This window comes from Moschus berezovskii, chromosome 3 (genome assembly GCF_049115385.1).
Source record: "Moschus berezovskii isolate FMDL1 chromosome 3, NW_MosBer_1.0, whole genome shotgun sequence".
Classification (NCBI taxonomy): Eukaryota; Metazoa; Chordata; class Mammalia; order Artiodactyla; family Moschidae; genus Moschus; species Moschus berezovskii.
In genome coordinates this window covers 58,051,670-58,057,669 of record NC_142462.1, presented here as the reverse complement: position 1 = coordinate 58,057,669, position 6,000 = coordinate 58,051,670, and positions in this window count along the sequence as shown.

Below are 6,000 nucleotides of genomic sequence, written 5' to 3'. Positions count from 1 at the left end.
GGCAAGAATACTGGGGTGGGTTGCCATTTCCTCCTCCAGGGGATCTTTCTGACCCAGGGATTGAACCGACACCTTCTGTGGCTTCTGCGTTGGCAGGTGAATTCTTTACCATTGAGCTACCTGTGAGGGCCATGGTGCTGGCATAAATATGGACATATAGACAAGTGGAATAGAATTGAGAATCCATAAAATAACCCAAACATCGTGATAAATAATCTAATATATAAGAGATAAATATAAGTGGTAAAACTCTTAAGAGAAAACTTAGGGGTAAATCCTCATTCCAAACCTTGCATTTGCCAATGTAGTCTTATAAATGACACCAAGAGCATAAGCAACAGAATTTAAAAATAAATAAATTGGATCTTATCAAAATTAAAAACTTTTTGCATTGAAGAGCAACATTAAGGAAGTGAAAAGACAAGAATGGGAGAAAATATTAAAAATTGTATATCTGATCAGCCTCTAGTATCCAGAGTATATAAAGAACTCATACCTCAAAAACAAAAAGATTAACAACCCAATTTAAGATATGCAAATGATTTTAATTACATTTCTTCAGGAAAAAATACACAAATGGCCAACAAGCACATGAAAAGATGTTCAGAATTATTAGTCATTAGGGAAAAAAAATCAAAATCACAATAAAATACCTCTTCAGACCCACTAGACTGGCAATAATTTTTTAAAAGGAGAATGAATGTTGACAAGGAGGTGGAAAAAATTGGAACCCTTGTACATTGTTGGTAGAAATGTAAAAACGTACAATCATTGTAGAAAGCAGCTTTGCAGTTCTTGAAAAAGTTAAGTTAGAATTGATACATAATTTCACAATTTCTTTCCTAGGTATATGTCCCCCCAAATTGAAAATTGTGCTCAAATACTTGTATGTGAATATTCACAGCAGCACTATTCACAGTATCCCCCAAATAGAAACAACACAGTTATCTAGCATTTGATGAATGGGTAAGGAAATTGTGGTGTATACATGCAATAGAATATGCGGTTCAGTTCGGTTCAGTTGGTAAGTAGTATCAGACTCTTTGCAACCCTGTGGACTATAGCCCATCAGGTTCCTCTGTCTGTGGGTTTCTCCAGGCAAGAATATTGGAGTGAATTGCCATTTTATTCTCCAGGGGATCTTCCCTACACAGAAATTGAATTTGCTCTCCTGCATTGGCAGATGGATTCCTTACCACTGAGCCACCAGGGAAGCCCACAATAGGATATTATTCTGTAAATAGCCATAAAAAAGGAATGAAGTATAGATAGTGTGGATGAAACTCAAAAACATTAAGCTAAGTGACATGGTTTTTCCCGTGGTCATGTGTGGATGTGAGAGTTGGACTGTGAATAAAGCTGATCGCCGAAGAATTGATGCTTTTGAACTGTGGTGCTGGAGAAGACTCTTGAGAGTCCCTTGGACTGCAAGGAGATCCAACCAGTGCATTCTAGAGGAGATCAATCCTGGGTGTTCATTGGAAGGACTGATGCTAAAGCTGAAACTCCAATACTCTCATGCGACGAGTTGACTCACTGGAAAAGACTCTGATGCTGGGAGGGATTGGGGGTGGGAGGAGACGGGGACGACAGAGAATGAGATGGCTGGATGGCATCACCGACTCGATGGACTTGAGTTTGAGTGAACTCCGGAAGCTGGTGATGGACAGGGAGGCCTGGCGTGCTATGATTCATGGGGTCGCAAAGAGTCGGACATGACTGAGTGACTGAACTGAACTGAACTGAAGTGACAGAAGCCAGACACAAAAATTACATATTATATGATTCCATTTATATGAAATATCCAGAATAGTTAATCCATAGAAACATATAGCTGACTGATAGTTGCTAGGGGCTAGGGGAGGGGGAAAAAAGTGAGTGACTGTTTAACAGGTATGGAGTTTTCTTTTGGGATGATAAAAATATATTCACATAGATGGAAGTAGTGGTTGAACAACACTGCCTACACTAAATGATGTTGGGGGCTTCCTAGGTGGCTCAGTGGTAAAGAATCTGCCTGCCAGCACAGGAGATACAAGGGGCGTGGATTTGATCCCTGGATAGGGAAGATCCCCTGGAGTGGGAAATGGCAACCCACTCCAGTATTTTGGCCTGGGAAATCCCATGGACAGAGGAGCCTGGTGGGCTACAGTCTGTGCATGTGTGCCTGCTAAGTCACTTCAGTCATGTCTGACTCTTTGCGACTCTATGGACTGTATGTAGCCCGCCAGGCTCCTCTGTCCATGGATTCTCCAGGCACGAATACTGGAGTGGATTGCCATTTCCTCCTCCAGGGGGTCTTCTTGACCCAGGAATTGAACCCACATCTCTTAAGTCTCCTTCATTGGCAAGTGGGTTCTTTACCACTAGCACCATCTGGGAAGCCCAAGCCTATGAAGTTGGACATGACTGAGCAACTGAGCATGCACACACTCAGATGACATTGCATTGCACATTTTTAAATGATTAATTTTAAAATCTGAATTTCACCTCAATTTTAAAACCAAATAAATAATTTTTTTGATTAGAGGTAGAGCCACCAGGGAAGCCCTAAGAATATCAACTAGGGGCCTGCAAAAATTAATAAATTCAAGTAGCTGGAACGACTTCATTTTAAAAATGTATAGTAATGATTTCATCTTTGTTGCCCATTCTAATATGCTATTAGATTGCTATAATATGTTATTCAGTTTAGTTCAGTTGCTTAGTCGTGTCTGACTCTTTGCGACCCCATGAATCACAGCACGCCAGGCCTCCCTGTCCATCACCAACTCCTGGAGTTCAGTCAGACATGTCCATTGAGTTGGTGATGCCATCCAGCCATCTCATCCTCTGCCATCCCCTTCTCCTCCTGCCCCCAATCCCTCCCAGCATCAGTCTTTTCCAGTGAGTCAACTCTTCACATGAGTTATTAGGTACATATAAATAATGCTTGCCTTGAACTGAGGGGGAATCAGTGAAAAGGAGATAGAATCAGAGGATTCTTTTCTAAAACCAGACAAGAACCCCAAGCTTTCTCCAAGACACTTCTACAGGCACAAACCTATAATATGTACTACAACAAGCATATCTGATCTCATATTGACAATCCACATGTATTATCTTTTTTCAACTCCAAAGATACCACCTCAAATTGTTATGATTTTCATTGCTTGTAGTTCATTCTCTAACATACTTGTTAAATAGTATAAGTATTTAGAATAAGTATCTGTACTTCTTCATAAGTACAGAAGCATATCAGAAAACTTAATTTTTATGTGGGAAGTTGCCTTGATGCAGTGGTAATGTCCAAGTTACCATCAGGCTACTCCAGAGTCTCATAGGCTAAATTAAGATGCTTGAATCATTCAGTTTACTAAACCAATTTAAAACACACAAAAAGAGGAAAAAGTAGTAAGTTACCACATTAGGTATAATTGTAAGCAGAGCAGAAGTACCACACTACATAGATCCTCATTTAAGAAATGTTATATGGCTTGCCTCTCCCTTTGCTTCATTAGCAGTCCTTGTCGATCTTGGAATTATGAGGATCTGAATAAAGGTTAAACAAAGGGATTAAGCAGATGGCAGATGCCCAGATTAAACAGTGTTAATTCACATCATTAACTAATGGCCTTACTTCTCTAACACAGGACCTGGTACTATCCAAATTCTCTGTCAAGTAATCTGGGGAGTCTTCAGAGTGTCTCAGATGCACTCACAATCAGCCTACTTCATATTTGTACTGTATTGTACCTGTATTTCAGGAGTATAATATACATACCTTCCAGGTGGCTCCAGTGGTAAAGAACCCACCTGCCAAAGCAGGAGACATAAGAGACGTGGTTTCAATCCAGTATTTCCATTATTCTTGCCTGGAAAATCCCATGGACAGAGAAGCCTGGTGGGTTACAGTCCATAGGGTCGCAAAGAGTCGGGCACGACTGAAGCAACTCAGCATGCTAGAAGATGCATGAGACAGCAGAAACTTACTTCCTCTCCCTTAATCTCAGAGAGTATTTCTGAGATTTGAGTTCAATATGGGAGCTATGTTTCAGTGATTCTAAATGATTAGAAAATTGTAGTGTTCTTGAGTCTGCCCTGTGGGATCACATTCATTATTCTTGAAGCATCCTTTAAGAATCTTTTAAGGCACTGTGGTCCTGCTTCAGTGGGTTTCTTGTGGTCCTACCCCACATATTCATCAGGAGCCATCATACATACATGTCAGTCTCTGACTCAAGCCACGATGCCCCACACCCATACATATATCACTCATTTATTATTCCAAATTCTTTTAACAAGTTTGAATGACAGGTACCATCACAGTGGAAGAACTTGAGATTCTATAGAGGTAAAGCAGCTTACCCAAAGATAACAGTCCCTGCCTTGGCCTGTCACGCTTACTTGCTCTTAGGCCTTGTCATAACTGTAGGTGACTGTTCATATGCTTATATTGCCTCATGATGACTAAGGATAAGAGAGGATTTGTCATTATTAACATCAAAGCTAGATGACAGTTGTGGGGAAATAAGTTAACCCTGCTGTTTAACTGTAGGTGTTGGGGCTTTTACTGAGGTGTAATTATACACTTCTTATTTCTTTATGCTGATGGCACCAGTACAAGTTGTTATTAGGTTAGTGAGTGAAAACTGTACAGATGATCAATCCAATATTGATCTCATGGATTCTCCTCCATGTCTTCTATGAACCTGGGCAATAAAGGAAATGAAAATTATTTCAAGGTCTTATAAATATTGCATTTTCTGTCCTATCATTCCAAATTACAATCTGGTGATTGGAATGTTATACTCAAAGACCATGTCTCTGACTAACAGAAATCTTAGGGTTACAGAGGAACTCTAAACAGCAGCTCCTTCATGAAAATTTAGCCACTTGGGTCTGGTATTTTGGAGGCTGAAAGCTTATCTACTTCCTTTAAGGAAAAATTTGGACCAAGAAGCAATATTTAAGCAGATCCCTGAAACTCAAAGTCAATGGCATATTTCAAAACAATCAAATTTAATATGGTTTGAGGTTTTGCAATAAAATCTCATATGATCCTAAGCAAGAATGAAACTCCCTTTCCAGAGCCCAAGAAAAAACTTAAACTGACAATACTAAAAAATAGGTTAAACCAAACCAAAGGAAACAGACGGTAGAATGGGCGGCTTTGCCAACACAGGGTGGACTGGAACAGATAGTCACATACATTATCATTTTCCAAAACATCCTCTCTCCTGGAAGCCAGTGTTACCACTTGGCCTGCCAAAGGCCATGTGACCAGCCATTAATAACAAACTCAGATCAACCATATCCTATGAAATGCTTAACCCTTTAATCTTATAACAGTACTGTTTTGAAGATGCATTGGTATATTTCTGTGTTGAAGGAATTTGAATATTTGAGGTATCCCAAAAGAAGATGCCTAATGGGACATTTTTCTCTCAGAAGTTACTTAGTGTGTTCCTTTGCTAAGGATTGCAAAAGATGACAGTTAAAATTGTGCCTAACATTTTAATCCAATTACAACAATTTATAGGAAATTATTTTGTGTTTGCCCCTGGCAACCACCATTCAACTCTATGATTTTGACTACTCTAGGTATCTCATGTAAGGGAAATCAGATAATATTTGTCTTCTTGTGCTGGTTTATTTCACTTAGCATAATGTCCTCAGGGTTCATCTGTGTTGTAGTATATGCTGGAAATTCCTTCCTTTTTAAAGTTGAATAATATTCCATTGTGGGCATATATGACATGTTGTTTTTATAGTCATCTCTGTGCAGATACATGTTTTGCTTCCTTGTTTTAGATACATGGTAGTTTGGCTATCTCTTCAACACCACACTTTCAGTTCTTTTGGGTATATGCCCAGAAGTGAAATTGTTGGATGGAATAGTAATTCTAGGGCTTCCTCAGTGGCTCAGTGGTAGAAGAATCAGCCTACAGTGCAGGAGATGCAGCAGAAGCTGCAGGTTCAATTCCTGGTTGAGGAAGATCCCCGGAGAGGGAAATGGCA